General features: G+C 39.1%; 1 long non-coding RNA gene across 1 annotated transcript in view; it reads right to left on the bottom strand.

Moving 5' to 3' along the window:
- Positions 1–3,605: 3,605 nt before the first annotated feature.
- The window catches only part of LOC116783354, a 38,763-nt gene continuing 25,098 nt past the window's right edge, over positions 3,606–17,270 (bottom strand). Inside the window, exons 2-3 of the long non-coding RNA XR_004355648.1 lie at positions 13,950–14,084; positions 3,606–3,740 (exon numbers count right to left, since the gene is read on the bottom strand). This is a non-coding gene — a long non-coding RNA (uncharacterized LOC116783354). The remainder of the gene's footprint in view (positions 3,741–13,949; positions 14,085–17,270) is intronic.

Raw genomic sequence — 17,270 nt, 5'->3', positions numbered from 1 at the left:
CAGTTTTTCATTGAATACTCATGAAGCAAGTGGACCTTATCCACAAATGCTGATATTACTCTACAATAGGCAATAAACCACTTCAACCTGCTTCATAATCTCATGAATTAGAGAACAGAACTTGTACGTGGCTTCTGAAGGCGGACAGGCAGCCCATGACATGGACACAATGACAGCATTGCCAAATATCTCCAAATATGTGCAAGTGGTTTTACAGGAACCCTGCCACTTACCAATGTTCACTGGATTTCTGATGGCAGTGGCCTATTTCCTTCACACCAACAAGACTAGTGTAATTAGTGCAATTGTCAGCTGTATTTTATTTGTATTAGGGATACTTCCTCAGACAGATTCTTTCTGAACAATGCTGCAGCCAGTGCTTTCACAGAGATGATTTCTCCATTTGTTCTCATCTCGGAGGAGAGGGTTCCAAGTTGGCAAACTTGATTTTTGGTCCAGACTTTGATGCTGACTCACTGTCTCCTTCTGGAGTCGCTTCACTTCAGAGCTCACTATTTTCTTTATAGGGGATAATAATGTTTTCCTGCCTTTGTGATTCATGTGTGGAATAGAACAAAGTACTAGAGTTAGTATTTCTGAATGAACCTCTGCTAGTTAAAGGCTCGGGTCCTGCTGAGCTGGCACTTTCTGTATTAGTTCCAGTTAAGGAGTTTTTCTGTTCTCTGAAAAGTACTACAGCATAAATGACCAGATTTATTTCAGACAACTCCAGGAGGAATTTGTATTTTCAAATAGCACAACATTAATTTTAATGGAAAACCTTTAGGCTTTATGCTACACTTTGAACCACTGCAGGTATAACTAATCTGCTGACCGTCATGCAAGTGTCCTCTAGAGACATTTTTTTTTTCCTTTGGAGTCAGCCTACAGCCCTGAGAAAGAGGCTGTCTAAATATTAATCCAAAATAGGAAGAAAGAGATTGTACCTAATCAACCCTACACAAGTACATGCTGTTATCCACAACAATGGGTGCGGATATGATTTCAAGGAGTGAACAGTTGATCCTTGTCTGAATTCTGCAAAGCACCTTCAGTTTTGGCTTTTACAGATGCAGTACACAGTTAGGTAGCCAGTAGCCATAGCGACCTTCTCAAATGCAAATGATTTGTTCTGCATAGCACAGGAGTATTAAGAGTTGATGATATCTGCTGGAGCAGGTACACAATACAAACGGCAGAGCCAAGTGAATAATGAAATCACAGTCCAAAATCCCCGGAGTGCTCAGCCAAGGAAATGAAATGGAGATGCGAACAATGGTAATTGCTCCAGTGATTAGATGTGAACATACATGGACACCACTCCATGCCAAACAAATATGGTGGTATTATGGCTTCTCCCTTTGTTGGCAGAAGCTGTCATTCTTGCTCATGGTGTCAGTAAAGGGGATATCTTTAGGATATCTGCTTCTTCATTTGATTCTGTTTACCCAATTACTACATAATGCAAATATTCCTAGCAGAATCAGAGTTTAACATCTATTCCTTTTTTTTTTCCCCACTTCATGCACTGAATCTTCCTAGATATTTTTGGCCTCGTGCCTTGTGTGATCAGTTTACTAGGCAAGTATTGCAGGTGCAGGCTTTCTGGTGGTGTTTTTCCTTACTGTCCTATATGCAAACCACTTAATACTAACATGCTTCTCCCAACAATTTCTTTTCGGACAAGTCATGTTTGGCATTCCTCAGAAAACAATCAGCATTTCTGAATGATTAAAGTAAATCCTTGAGAACATCTAATTCCACAGGAACTCCAGAGCAAATCACACGTGGCTGTTTGCACTCATTTAACTGAAAGTTATGATGTGATCTTTGCATGTCATGAAGGCCACCAGATGAGATGATTATGGTCCTCTTGGCATCCTTTCAGCAGCTTGTTCTGCTGTGATTTGTCTTCCTAGATAAATCAAATTGCAGTTTGTGGTGTGAATGTCCCAAATCATTAATACTTAACAAAAATAGAGGCTACCAACAGGATGTCTTTGATTTCTCTCAATATCTGAGTGTACTAGTAAGCTTTTTTAGCACTATTCAGAAGTCATTAAGTAATTTATTTTTTGGTTTCAAAAATTTACTTCATCCCCTCTTGTGTTTTTCTTCCTGTGTTTCCCCAATATTTTACTCATCTCTCCACAGACACAGCTCTCAAGCCTTCCGCACACCAGGGTCCCCTCCATGGGATGTAGCTCTTCTGTAGCTTTGTCCAGAGCTGTCCTGCTGTCTGTCATTTTTTCTGCCCAGCCCCAAGGACCAGGAATCCATGAACGCTCCTCCCAGCTTTTGGACTCTTGTTACCTCCTCTTTCATGGAATGAGATTGAACATACAAATACACACGTTATTTCTCTTGCAGACTTTGTACATGAGAGAAGAGTGCTGCTGATAAATCAACCAACTCTACTTGAAGGTAGTGAAGTTATTAAACAAAAATCTTGGTACTTTTGAATCAGCTTCCACTTTTTCCAGCCCACGCAAGCCTTCCACGGATGCCTGAATGGACCTCAAGATAAAAAAAGAGGCCTCTGGCTGGGCAAAAGAAGCTGTCTGTACAAAGTCAGACATGATGCTTTGTTTCAAAAGTGTTTTGGAACTGAAATAAAAAGACAGGAAATTTAGCAGATGGTTATGTATGTGTGTGTATATATACACAAAAAATATATCTTAGGTTCTGAGTTCAGTTAACTGAAGACATTTGTACAGAAGGAGAAAATACATTGTTATTTTGATTCTTTCAGCATAGTGTCTCAGATCCTCAAATACCTGCTTAATTGCTAACACAGCAGGTTGGGATGCTCAAAGACCCATCCTACCACCTGTTGCTAGAAATACAATGCTTGACTCAATTTTGAAAGACCCAGCAAGATTGCAATTGCAAAATTAAATCCAATAAATGCAAGAACATTATCAGACTCCGTTTAATACAGAGAAACTGTCAACAAACTTTAAGAAAAGCGTTCCCATTCTTCAACTTAGCTATAGCAGGCTGAACTCACCACATAATTCAGCCTTTCCTCAAATGTCTGTGCAGAAAAAATGTAGTAGTTTTCTGAAGGCTGTTAAAATCTGAAACAGCTAACAGAGACTGTTAAGACGAAATGAAGTCTGAGGCCTTTATGTTATAAATGACAAATTCAGCTGGAACACAACTCCACTGATATTCAGCAGCTGACAAGGGAGCCTCTTGAGCCATAAGCCTGCACTTCCAGTGTGGGCAAAAAGCACCCAACCCAAGAAACTGTTACACAGGTTCAATTATTTCAGCAGCAGTGGGGTTTGTAGGTGCCACAGTTGTCTGTCTCTTTGTTCCCTATACAGCCATTTGAAAGGCTAAAAGCATTACCTGAAAGACTATGGCTCCAGTAGAGCTGTGTGGGAGCTGTAAACAAGGGTGATGCTTCCAGACGCTCTCTCTGTAAGTGACTGGGGCTTTCACTCTGACAATTGCCATCATCCTCCACAGTGAAGGTCCATTTGCATTCCCAGTGCTATGCTGGGAGGAGTGGGAGGCAGAGGCTAAAGTGTGCATTTGTAACTCCCTTAGCTCACCGTTTGTAAATTCATACTAGGAGGCTCTGAAAGAGTGTCATGGTGCAGTGCCTATATGTGTGAGGCTGTTATTAAAGAGGAAACAAAGTGGAAAGTAAAATAATTCCCCCTTCATCCCTATTACCAAAAGCTGGTAGTTTTTTTCTCAAGATCCACAGTTCAAGCCAAGTGTTAGACCTGAAAATAAAGGAAACGTACTTGTTTTAAATTAAAAGTATTGGTCCTGCTGGCTTTCTATATTTTAACGCACTGCAGAGACCACTAATGCCTCCTGTAGTTATCATCCAGAAGTAAATTTATTTTGCAAAATAAAATGTAAGAAGGGAGAAGGAGGAAACTTCAGAATATTACATTGCTTGCTGAGTCCTGGTGTGGACCCTCCCTGCAGCTGTAATTCACATTTGCCAGGTGAGCTGACTCAGTGTCCTCAGAAATTCACACGTAATTGTGGAACATGAGGCATTTCCTCGTCTATTACCTGGTCCTCAAAATAATGTGCCCAGGCTAATATGCACACATGAGAAAGTACAGATCAGATTACTTGGTGAGACAGTTGATATTGTTCTGGGACAAGGACTTGTATCATCTCATGTGGCCTTGAAAATTGGCTGTAGGGTAGCTACCAGGATTTTGGTATCATGGAGTGTTATCACAAAGCATATTGCACAGTGCAGCAATGCAGATTAGGCGATCATCAAAATATAAATGAACTCTTCTAAGAGATTAATTTCTGTAGAGTCTCATAGTAAGACTGAAATCACTGATGAGAGGCCAGGAGCATAACAAAGCAGCTGCACAACAGCACAGGAACAGGCACGCTCAGTTCGTCTAGAAATCGCAACCATCTTCTATAATACGCTCACAGTATTAGAAGCAGGAAAGTTTGATCACAAGCACATAAATCAGTGACTGCAGGAGCTTTGTAATGGATGGTTTAGTGTGGAAGAAAGGGGGGGGAGGGAGGTTGCAATGAAGAACTGCAGCCTATTCTGTATACAAGAACAATGCCATCCTTAGATCCTCTGTGTTTTGTAATCACCCTGCAATTTCTCTCAGCAAAAGGATTTTAAAATATTTTTTCAAGTTGATTTGGCATACATCTGCCTTATTCCTTTACACACACACACAAAAATGGACATATCGTTCTCTGACATAGCAGAGACACAAAAACATACTGAGAGTAGAATAGGTGAAATTTCCTTCCCCCTTGGCAGGATTTGTGAGACAAATGGTACAGATAAGACTCTAAAACTAGACTCTGCATACGGGTAAGCTAAAGCTAAGCTCCTGTCATGAGATCCAGTGTCATAACCTGCTCTCATGGGGTGCAGAGGGCTTGTACACACTGTACCTTCCGCCTCAGTGGCTGGTGGGGTCAGAGGGCTGTGGGCTGCCCCTGCCCTACCCCTGGGCAACCAGCACCTCTGCAGATCAACGAGGTGTGTGCCTTCAGGCATCCGGGGGTGTGGATGTCTAAATATTCATTGTAACAGAGATGCTGACGCTACTCTTTGCAATTTTTAACGAGCTACTAGTGAAGCGTTGAAAGTGATGCAGCTGCTTTTATATTAGCATGGAAATATGAGGAGTTAAAGAGGATCAGTGTCATATTAGACATCTGAAGAACCATCCACTTTTTTCATAATATCAACACAGAGCATAGAGGGAACAGATTCTGACACCTGTTTACGAAAAGCCTATCGTTGTACATAACAGAAAGACCTGCCTGAGAATTAGCTCTCAGTTTAGTTTACTATGAGCTACTGAACTACAGAATCACAGAGGGAGTCAGATCCAGCTGTAAAAGCCAATATCCAGTTAAAGCTCACAAAGTTCTATTTTGAAAAGCAATTTGTTTGAGGTTGACTTCATTTCACTTGAAGTCAACTGACTCTGAAATCACCGAGGTTATTTCAAATCAATCACCTGACATATTTTACTTATGCATTCATTGCCCCAAATTGAGTCTCAATTGTTTTTCAAATTAAAAAAACCAAACCCACATTTTTAAAAAGGTGGTAAGAGGTTGTACAGCACAGCTGAGGTGACAAATATATTTGTCATTGGCTCAAAATTCTGAACATAAATTCAGTCTTCAGAGACAGAGAAATTTTTATGGCAGAGAAAAGGAATGAAAAGTTATCAGCATTTCCAAGTATAATGTACAAATATTTATATCATAATAGCTGTACGATATATCTACTAAACCATGGCTATAAACCTAAATATATTGAAAATAATAAACAGATATAAATACTGGTGTTCAGACTCTAAAGTCTCAAATGAAAAAAAATTTTGCAGGAAATTAAGAGGATAAATCCAACATTAGTGGGTGCAATATCAAAGTTGTTCTATTTGACTTCTCATGCTTTTTATACCAAATGCAGTACAGCTCTTACTGACACACTGTGAAAGTAACTATTCTGTCCCCCTCCTCCTGTCACTTAAACATTATATCTATAACCAGAAGTTATTTCTATACATAACTATATTAAATATATATATATGATATACACTTATATAAATATATATAACCAGATACACTCACTGTGGTGAATTTTATAGCTATATATCTGTTAAGATAGTTATTGATGTCACTATCTGTCTAGATGAGAAAAACAGTCCCAACTTCCATTAATCATGTGAGCTGGTGGAAGCAACACATTAGCATTGCAGCAGCACTGGAGACATTTGAAACTGACTGAACCATCACTGATCACTTAATCTTATGAAAAATGTTTAAGAAAGTAGGACATTTATTGCTCTTATTGCACGCTAACAGGCTGATCCCAGTCTCATTGTGATCAACAAAAGCAGATACCAGACAGGATTTGAAGGGAACAATCCTACAATCTCCAGTTCATGTCAAGAAGTACTCAAGACATTCTGGTGGAATTCCACAGCCACTTAAACCAAGCATTATCTATTTTGGTGAGCTTTGTTTGTGTAGTCATCTCAACCCATGTATGCTTAAATTATCCTGAAACCACAGTCTCATTCTTCACACCTGAATCTGACGGGAAAGATGTTAAAAACCAGTGGGTCTAAATTATCAAAATAAACGTCCATGTACATATCTATGAATGTAAATAGATAGGGATTACTGTGATTAACGATCTGCATCGTATACTGTCTTTAGTCAGATGTTAATAGTACACTTCTCAACCTCATAAATTATCTAAATTCTCTCAGATTCCTGCATTCAAAAAAAAAAAAAAAAAAGGAAAGAAAAAAGGAAAGGAGTTATGTATCGCAGCAAGGATACAAAATGGCTGTTATATTTCCAATGCATTTCAGGTAAACATGTCATAACAGCAGCTTGAATTAAGTAGAATCCATAAGAAATATTTGACTTATTTTCTGTTCTGTCTCTGCCTGTACAGGCAAGGCACCCACATTAAGGAGAAAATGCGGACTGGAAATATGGTGACATTTTTAATTAGATGTTTTGACTTCATTTCTTCAGGATTATACCTGGGCAGCATTTAGTCAAAATGATGCTTAAATTGTGCTTTTCAAAACTGTTCAGAGTTGACATAGTTCTACTCCCAAGTAAAAGTCAGTAGGAGTTTTACTGCTGAGTTCTACAGAATATAAGCCAATGCTGAACACTTCTGAAAATAGCTTTCCATCTGTATATTTATGTAAATGAATAGGGACTGTTAGTAGAAATAGGAACTGAAAAAATCAGGTTTTTAATTTTAAAAGTTGAAGTTAAATATAGGTTACTACACTAGAAAACTAAAAAGAAATACCCAGACAAACTTTAACACTTTTTGCTTTCATTTATGGCAGGAATGGATGGAAAACAACTCCATTGCCTCAGGTGACACAGCTCCAGGCTTTCTGAGGTCACTAGACACCACTGACTCTTTAGTAATGGCATTTCACACTTCCAGTGGGTAGATGAGAACTCTAACAGAGCCATCTATGAGTTAGTCCCAGGCAGTCTAAAAGAAGTTATAGTACCAGCCAACACAGCTAAACCCACCCTTTTCTACACTCAGGTAGATTTCTACTTCCCATTTTCCCTAAGCAGACCTTTCCTTTTGCCACTAAAGGTGGTTCCTTTCTTTGAAGGAACAGCCTTTTGTGACAAGGAAATGTCTGTTGGCTCCAAGCCAGCACATTTACAGTTGTCAATATTTATCATATGAATAATCCTACTGACTGCAGGGAGGCTGTCAGTAGGATTAATGCAGTTGAAGTTAAACAACCATACAAGCACTTTGTTGGCTCAAGGCCTGGCTACTGCAGGAAGTAGCAAAGTTCATGGCAAGATGTGGGAATACTGCTTTTTGGTATTTTAGGCCCACTACATTTTGGTCCCTTTAGGTCTTTCTGATCTCATTGCACTTTCAGAGGGCTTCACTGATTGAAGGCTCATCTTGCATTCTTGCTCCACTGTGTACCACTATGGACAAGAGACCCAGTGGGCTGGAAGACAAGGTGATATATACAGGCAGGAGCCTTATCAGCTGCAAATTTAGCTCTTGAAATTTGAAGGCTCAGTTCTGAACAGTGGTTTGGTGCAGGAAGAGGTACCTGTGTGACACTGCTCTTGATAAGCAGGAAGAAGAAGCTTATTAAAAGTCATTAAACTCTGGCAAGTTCTAAGAATTTTTTCTGGTCAGAGGTTTGAAATCTTTGGTGTACTTTGCTTTATTACCCAATTCAGATTTAAGTTCTTTAATGATTTACCAACTCAAGTGGCACCTCCAGTGTTACTTTTTTCTCCTTCTTTTCTCTAAATAGGTCTTTTAAAACAAGTCAGAAAGTCAAGAAAAGAGGAAATAGTATTAAAGATGAGATAAGCTTTTCCCATGGCACTCGAGTTTGATGATCCCACTTGTTGAGCATGTTGGGCTGTACTTATGATCTCAGAAAATTGGTAAAGCTTATTCGAAACTCATGATCTTCAGAATGGAGTAAGTTTTGTCATGGGTGGGGTTTTATAACTTGGTTTTTTAGATGCTGTAGAGAACCAATAATGCTTTCAGAGTAATGCTAATAATTCATATCTCAGACCAAAGTACAGAAAGCCTCATATCTAATCTTTCATGTGGAATATTTCTGCCTTGTGATCGGTCTAAAATTTACTTAAAGTCAAGTTGAAACTATCCTAGTCAAAGCTCTAGAACAGACAACTTCCCTCCAATAAGAAGGAAGTACTAGGGTGAACTGTGAATATTGATGCAGTCTGACTTTCCACATAATATTTTCTCAAGCTCTAGAACTTGTCTCTCAGCTCAACATATCTTAGAAATAACCTCAGTGCTTCTCAGGGTCGAAGACTGTGGTCAACAATTCTGCTTCATCCTCAAGCAGCATCCTGCTGTGAGCACCCCTGTGCTTGAGCAGGAGATACAGATCTCAGAGGTTGCTCTGAATTTGTTAATGGAGATTTGTCAGAAAGTGATAAGGCTTTATTCCAAGTGCAAAGAGAATTTCTTCTACCTGCCTTCATTACTGTATAGTATAACCAGTAACTCATTCACACACACAAACCATTCCTAAAACCCCCACAGTGCTTGCACAGTTTGCAGCTGGCAGAAAGAGTCATATTTTGTGTTTGTCACTTATCCTAAGGAAAACAGTATAAAAGCACAGCAGAGGAGAAGAAAAAGGCATCTTTCACTGAAGAATTGTTTGTTTCCTCTCATAAGTGTCACGAATCACAAGTGGACGTGTTTCCTGACCTCTGTTGTCTAGGCAGCAGTGCTGTGTAAACCTCTACATCACAAATCAAATTGTTATCGATGCCTGTCATTTCTGGCCATATCGTGGAGTGTTCTTCAGTGTTTTACTGAGTGTACTTCCCTAATGTCTCCTGTAATGGGCGGTAAGTTATGAGCAGAGCTGGGAACTACTGCATAGCCAGATCTACAACACAGTCTGTTATTGTTTCAGGATGGGATTTAATAGAAGCTCTGCTCATCACGTCTCACGCGCACATCTGCCAAAACGTTTAATTTAAGTAAATTGTGTTAGGAATGAAGTCATACTGTCATACAATATAATAATGGAAAGTGGCCGATTACATTTTGTGCTATAAAGAGCTGGGTCTCATCATAGCAGGAGATTCAATGTCTTATAAGGGAAAAAAAAAAGACTGTCTGAAGTATTGACATTTAAATATAATTTTTCAAGTAAGAAAATACTAGGGTATATCATTTTGGGCTCAAGTCCACAATAATCTCAATATCCAAGAAGAAAATATACACTCTCTTAAGAAAAAAAAAAAAGACATAAACATAACAAACCAAAAATATCCACTACCAGAAGATGCCCAAGCACACGTAGAGGGTTAAAATCAAGGGAAGTTAATGTTGGCATGAGCCAGCAAACATCAAAGGAAGATACGATAGATTCATGCCAATAAATTGGTAGTGACGCAAGAGTTTTATGAGCTTTGGTAGTCCTGTTGGCCCAGACATTTTTGCAGGCAAAACAAACTGAAGATATTATCTCTTACTGTTACTGAGATATTATGATTTAGCATGATTCTATTTTTTTTCTTTAGGGCAGACTGAGTTCACACTGAAGCAAGTGATGTGCTGAGCTAAATAACAGAAGTGAACAGAGCAACAGAAACAAGCCAAGAGGAATGAACATTCACAACTGAATCTTTTGAAATCAGTGCTTTGAACAGTGCTCCTGCTTTCTAGATATTCCCACCTACTGTCAGTTGGTTTTAATTTTGTAAACAACTTTTTGCTGTGATGCTAAAGTCTATGCACATAAAAATAAATCAAAACAGACAAATGCAGTTGCTGAAAAGAATGAGCTTTTGTCAATAAAAGTGAAAATTATAATCTAAAGTGCTACGGAGTACCTTTGTTTTGCCACTTTTGGCATCCAAAGATTTGTGGAGACATTTCTGACTGCTTGCTGGGACACTGCAGAACAAACCCAATCATTTTGGTGAGGAAAAGTGCAGACAAATAGGAGATGGCCAAGTCAACCAAAAAAATATAATCTCAGAGTTTGACTCAGGAAAGCATTTAAGGACGTGCACAACTCCATGCACTTGAATAAACCTGCTGAAAAGAACAGCATCTGCTCACTAGTAGGTACCTATCCCTGAGCAATGAAACAGTGAGCTTTGCTGGGCTCAGTAAGACTGAGTGCTGAGGAGAGGCAGTTAAATACCCCTTCCTCTTTCCGAGCTTGTAAAAATACAACTGTTTTAATAAATTTCCCCCTAAGCTCCTGGAGCTAATAAAACAGACATAACATGTTTAAAGTTTTTAGAAGAAATTATCTCCTGATAAAAATGTTTTCAGTTGCATAGCTTATCAAGTTATTGGATGTATTCAGGTCAACAGCATGAGTGGAATGATCCTGCAGAGTGTGCAGCATCAATTCAAAAGTCCAACTGAAAACTTTTAAGTTCCTATTCTGGCAAATGGAAGTTGTGGGTGGAAGGTCCTTTGTCCAGTCTGGTCATAGATCTTTGCCTATTTGGCAAATCCTTATCTGAGGCAGCACCACCTGTACCATAAAACTTTGCTGTGGTTGAGTGTTGAGGTGGAAACCAATCTTTCAGGACATTCCAAAAATGGGCATCTTTCATTGTTCCTGTCAATGCATGATAAATGCTTCTAGACAATGTTTAGAAACAACTAGGTTGTCTCAGTACCAGAATGGGACACTTAATGAATTGCTGACTTCAAAGTACACCAGAAGTCCAATATTCAGAGTGAGGATCTCTGGATTTCAATCTTTCTTTTTTCTCTCTCTTTTTTTTTTTTCTTTTTGAGGTTACAAGAGCCAGCAGTAGAGTTGTAGAACCTATTGGAGGTGTATGCATGGTAGGGATACATTTTACTCTGTCAGGTTCTGACATGCTTTCTTTTTGAAGGTGATTATTGATTTTCTGCTTCCACAAGAAATGACTCAAATAACACAAATCCAACCTGAGAATATAAATCATGGCTTAAGGAAAAAAAAAGACCCCCAATCTTGCTCCTTTAAAAAAGGTATATATGTTAAAATAGGAAAGGGGAAAAAAATACCAATGCAAGTAGTTTTTACAGAAAGAAGAGTTGCTCTGAAATAGCACTGTGCATTATTTAACTAGCTTGTAGAAGACTTGGACATTATTAAATGTGGCAAACCAAAGCTTTTTATGATATAATTTTCTTTAGATGGATGCCAAGTGTGCTTTATGTGCTGTCTCTGATATCACACAAGTGACAATCATCTTTGCTGGGGGCTGTGACTTTGGAAATGAAACAAAATGGTGACTAAGTGTCAAGTATAAAACTGATGTTTTACTGTCTGTCATAAGGATTTACAAATATGGCAGCCTTGCAGTGTTTCAAGATGAATTGTGTCTGTTCTTTTCTGTGGTTTTTGCGACCCAGTCTCATCTCAGGCGCAGCTGTAATTGAAAATGAGAACAAAACATGGAAGAAGTCAAGGTTCTGACCCTCTGCATTTGTATGTTACTGGTAACATTTTTTAATATTGTAGATTATATTTGTTTGGTTTTTCTCACCTCCATTTAAAAATGTAGCCAAAAATATAGATGATGTCTAGGAGGAAAAATATTTCAACTGAAAAAGAAGAGCCTAAGTTCCTACTTCAGAAGATATTCTTTACTGTGAGGGGGGTGAGGCACAGGCATAGATTGCCCAGAGAAGTTGTGGATGCCCCATTCCTGGAAGTGTTCAAGGCCTGGTTGGGCTGGGCTTGGAGCAACTTTGTCTAGTGGAAGGTGTCCCTGCCCCCCTGCAGGGGGATTAGAATGAAATGAGCTTTAAGGTCCCTTCCAACCCAACCCATTCTATGATTCTGTGATGATTCTCTGAAGTACTGGTGGGGTTTTTGCCAGGAGCCATCAAGGACAATGTAGTTCTATAATACGATGAGATGTTTGCTTTCTCTTTGCATATAATTTAGATCTTTGGTACCCAAGCAAGGTAGAAAATAATTAGAAGTGAATAGAAGGTTGAAATCAGAAGGAAATTGAGAAATTGAGGTGGAGCCTGAAATGCAGCTGTAGGAAAAGTATGTGAAGGAGGCAGGAGGACGAAATGAGTAAGAAACAAAAAAATAGTAACAGCAGGAATAAAAATTGGAAGGAAAAAGACAAGGAAAAGGTGGGGTGGAGAAACACAGATGGTATGTAAAGTGAAATGACCTCTTAATCCTTAAGGCTTTCCTTTCAGGTCAGGATAAAAGAATCTCAGCAGGAAATGAATGAAATTTATGCCTTTTTAGATTTCACTGAGGAGAGAAGCTCTTGCACTATTTTGGCAACACTAAATTTACTTCAAAACATTTCCCTGCCCTTTACTCCCAAAGAAAATGTCAGCTGAGAGGAAAAAAACACCAAGTCTCATCCCAAACTGCAGGTAGTCAGGAAGTGTACAAGTGACAGGGATGACTCATATCTTGTACATCAGGCACAGTGAAAACAGAAGACAGAACAGCAAAATAGGAAGACCAATGTCTTGTGGACTACTTGAAGTGCTTTAAATCTGTAGTTTACGAAACAGCAGGTGGGAATAGGTGTCTAGAAATAACTAGCCAATGGATAAAATGCCAAAGGATTTTTTATATTATTTTCCAAAATCATATATTGCTTCAAGGGTAAAATACAGCTATTTTGGTACAGAGGTCCGCAAAAAACACCAATAAAAAAGTTCCAAACCTCAAACCATTAAATCAAGCTGGCTGCCACCTCTCTCTTGGAAAGTTTTTCTTTTCTAGACATATACTAAACTGACTGTCTACCACAGGGCAATATTTTTTTCCTCATATAAATGACCTCCACAGCAGTGTTTATACCACTTTTGTCCTGAGAAAGAATCACAGATCTAGGTTTTGGGGCGTGTCCTAGAGAAACATGAATCATCTGAACTGACATAAAGGCTATCCACCTTCTCTGGTCTTGCCTCTTCAGCATAAAGAGAAAATACCATTATATTTACTGATGTGTTTTACATGTAAGAGGCAGTCCCAGGAGTAGTAACTCAGCTGACAGGAGCATTACCAACTTAGGACAGAATTTTCCAGCCCAGTCCTACGCCACTTCCTTCCTGCTATGGAACAGATGAAGTCAGTGTGTTTTGAATCCACATTTACACTCTGTCATGCACTATTCTGCAATAAGTGCTCCTTACAAACAAGGAGAGCTACCCTATTCACAGTGTTGTACATCTGCTTGTTTTCAACCCTACCTATTTTGTGACTCCCTGCATGAAAATCACCCTCCACAATCAGTGGGATTGTCCACATTGTAAATAAAGCCATTATCAGTCCTGGCCACAGTATTGATCCCTGGGACATGGCACCAGGAATCCTCTGCCAGTTGGATTTTGTACGGTTGATCACCACCCTTTGAGCCCAGTAGTCCAGCCAAATTTCCACACCCACCTTATTATCTCCTTGTTCAATCCAGATCTCACCAATTTGGCAGCCAGAGTACTGCAGGAAGTGGTGTCAAAGGACTTGCTGAAGTCAAGGTATTCAGCACCCTCTGCTTTCCCTTTCATCACACAGCCAGTCATCCTGCCAGAGAGAGCAGAGAGGCTGGTCAGGCATGATAATAAAATATTTCTTCTTCAAATAATCTTTCCTTCCTCTCTTCTTCTGGGGCGCAAATTAAACAGAGAAACATGTAAATCCCAGATTTGCCCAGTAAACATGTATGCACTGCAACGTTACAAGCATACAGTACTGTAACACCCAAAGTCTCAACATCAAACCCAGGGTGCTATTACAGAGAGATGAAAGAATACTATCATTGCTTAATTATAGTCAAGGACCAAACCTTAACATACATGACTCATGACTTCCTTTCACCAGCATAATGCTATTTGTCTTGGGAAGGATTATGCAAGGTAGTGGGTGCTAATAAAAGGTAGTTTAAAAGTCAGTTTTTGGATTTGTTTACCACAGAATTCAAAAGGCTAATAACCTTAGAAAGCATTATCAAAAGCTACATTTCCACTCGACATAATAATCAAGGTTATAGTGTCGTACATTTTTACATACCTATGCAGCAGACATTGTTAGGCAACACAAACTTGTATTTCAGGGATTTAAGACTTATGTTTCAGCTAAATATGCCCAACCTTTCCAAAACAGAATCTTCAGAAATCTCTGAAGCAGTGTTTACACCTACAAGCACTGTTTTAAAGAACAAACAGATTGTTTATCTGGATGATAGATGTGTTCTGCCCTCTGATGAACACAAATCAATACCATTACTAATCAATGATGATCTCCAGGAGGTAGTGATTTCTTTCTGCAGTAGTTTTTGTTGGGTCCATTGGCATCTAGGGAACACTGCAGCTACACGAGTGCTGCAAATCCATTTTAGCTGGAAAATTCATTGTAAGACAGTGACACAAACAAAAAGAAAGGTTATTTTCTTCTTCTCTCCAAGCTCAATCAAAGAATAGCCAAAATACAGCAAATACCATAGAGAAAATTAGATGAATTAGTTTCAGATGACTTGTCCCAATAAATCATCTTGGACCTCAACAGAACTGGACATGAAAATCTTTCCAAGTTTTCATGGACAATAAAGTCCTGCAAATAAATTTTGTGCCAAATTTCAGCAGAAATCTTTCTTATCTGTTTTGTCCAGATCATTCCTTATTCTCATAGGTTTGGCTAAGACAAAGGTAAATGACTTTCCACCATGTCTGATTCTACCTTAAAAGTTTCATACAGTTTCTGTTGTCAGAGCTGGGGAGATGCATGAGAGTCATCTGCTAGGATAGACTGACAGTGATCTGAATCTGCTCCTAAGTGCTGATTCATTTATGCACAAGAAAAATGAGGCCAGTTCCAGCCTGTTCCTAACACTGGGATGTCTTGGTGCATCCCAGCTCTCTGCCATGCAGCCTGGACAGGCACAGCTCTGGCCTCCACATAATAAAATCAACAACCCAAAAATGCTCTGCTTTTAAACCTTTCTTGGAGATGAGACCAGCCTCTGCTTCTGAGCTGCAGCCAGGGGAATGGCAGCCATGGCCTGGCAGATGTCCTCCAATGTGCAGGACAAACACAACTTCCCAGCCTCTTCCTTTCAAACACAGTGATGCCACTGGAATGCTTGCAGAGATGAATCCAGATTTTCTTAAAAAAATCTCTTTGCCAAATGTAGACAACCTCATTAGCCAACCCCCTTGAGGGGGTTCTGCACTGGTTTGAGTGGGAACTGGATTGAAGACTTATTAGTTTTCAAAACCAGGAAGGTTCAGGTGACTGCACTGTAATAAGGGATCAGTGACAGATCAGGCCATCAGTTTTCTGTCTAAACTTCTGGGCATCCAGTTTGTAAAATCATAGTCTAAAAGTACACATCAAGCAAGTTCAGTCCCTCTGTAAACAAACTTGAAGCAGCAGAACATACTGAATCAGGCCTTTTCTGAGGTCATACCTGAAATCAAGCCTGTTGTAGTAGGGAGAAATACAAAAGCCTATTCACTGTCAACAAACCACAGCAAACCACTGCGAAAACAGTGCAGATGGCTAAATAAGGGTTTCTAGTGTACTGCTGACTTGTGTAAAAGTGTCCTCCTCTGTCTTCCAACATCAACAGGAAACCGTTGTGCATCCTTCAGCCTGACTTGAATACATTTTCATAGTACTGTCCTGTGTTGGTGCTTTTAAATTTAAATCACATGCAAAGCTAAGTGGTCTCTGATGATTCGGAGAATTTCCTTTTGAGTTTGTAGGTTCACTTTATTCCAGAAGAGGAAGCTGTTTTATTTACTTGCTCAGTACAGCATCAGCATGATGAGCAGGACAGCTTTCTAGCTGCAAACGGAAAGGTACAGAGATTAGCACTTTCCCCCAGTGGGTGTTATGGCTCATATACCAAACAGCCCTGAAAGGAGACACTGAAGATGATTCAGACCTTCAAACTGTAAAACTCTGTGTTAACTCAGATGAGTCTCATATTTTATTACTACAGATAAAACATACAATTTAATTAAACGTGTACCTATAAAATGTATGGTTCAGTTAACTCTCCGCTTTATTTTAATGCAACCTACCTAAGTAACTAATAGTAATGTTATGTAAAGAATTAATAGCTTTTCAAACCATAATACACCTTGGAGCTATGTTGTTTTCTCAGTTTGTAACAGCTCTGATTTTGAGCTCAGTTTCTGCTCACATCATCACTTAACCCTTCATCTTCTATGCTCTTCCTCACTTGTTTATACAGTTTATCTTTAGACTCTATAACAGATCTATTACCACGGCTGTTTTCTGTATAATAAATGGAAGTGAATTTCAACCTGTATGCATCCAAACCTAAGGCTGGATTTTAAATAGGGGAGATGCAATATTTAGAAGAATGGATATAAAGTGTTACAGCCAGAACACCAAGAGCAATGGAGCCAATGGAAGTAAATTTGGGTCTGTTTTTTCACTAAGTGCATGTTTGAAACTCAAAGGAACATTGTTTTCCTTAACATTATAATCAGGACATTATTTTCCTGTGTGTAACCATATGCCTCAAGGATTCATCTTTTACCTTGGAACCCAGTGATTTTTTTTTTTAATCAACAAGCCCGAGCTGGGTGCTTTTCACCCTGATGCTGATATGAGTTATAACTTCTGTTCTCAAAAGAAAATCTAAAGCATCGCTGTTGTGCACACAAACATTCGTATCCATTTAGCAAAGTCAAGACACTTGATCTTCAGCTGGGATAAACAGAAAAAAATGAAAATGCT

This window comes from Chiroxiphia lanceolata, chromosome 2 (genome assembly GCF_009829145.1).
Source record: "Chiroxiphia lanceolata isolate bChiLan1 chromosome 2, bChiLan1.pri, whole genome shotgun sequence".
In the NCBI taxonomy this organism is placed as follows: domain Eukaryota; kingdom Metazoa; phylum Chordata; class Aves; order Passeriformes; family Pipridae; genus Chiroxiphia; species Chiroxiphia lanceolata.
This window is presented reverse-complemented; position numbering and strand designations above follow the sequence as displayed.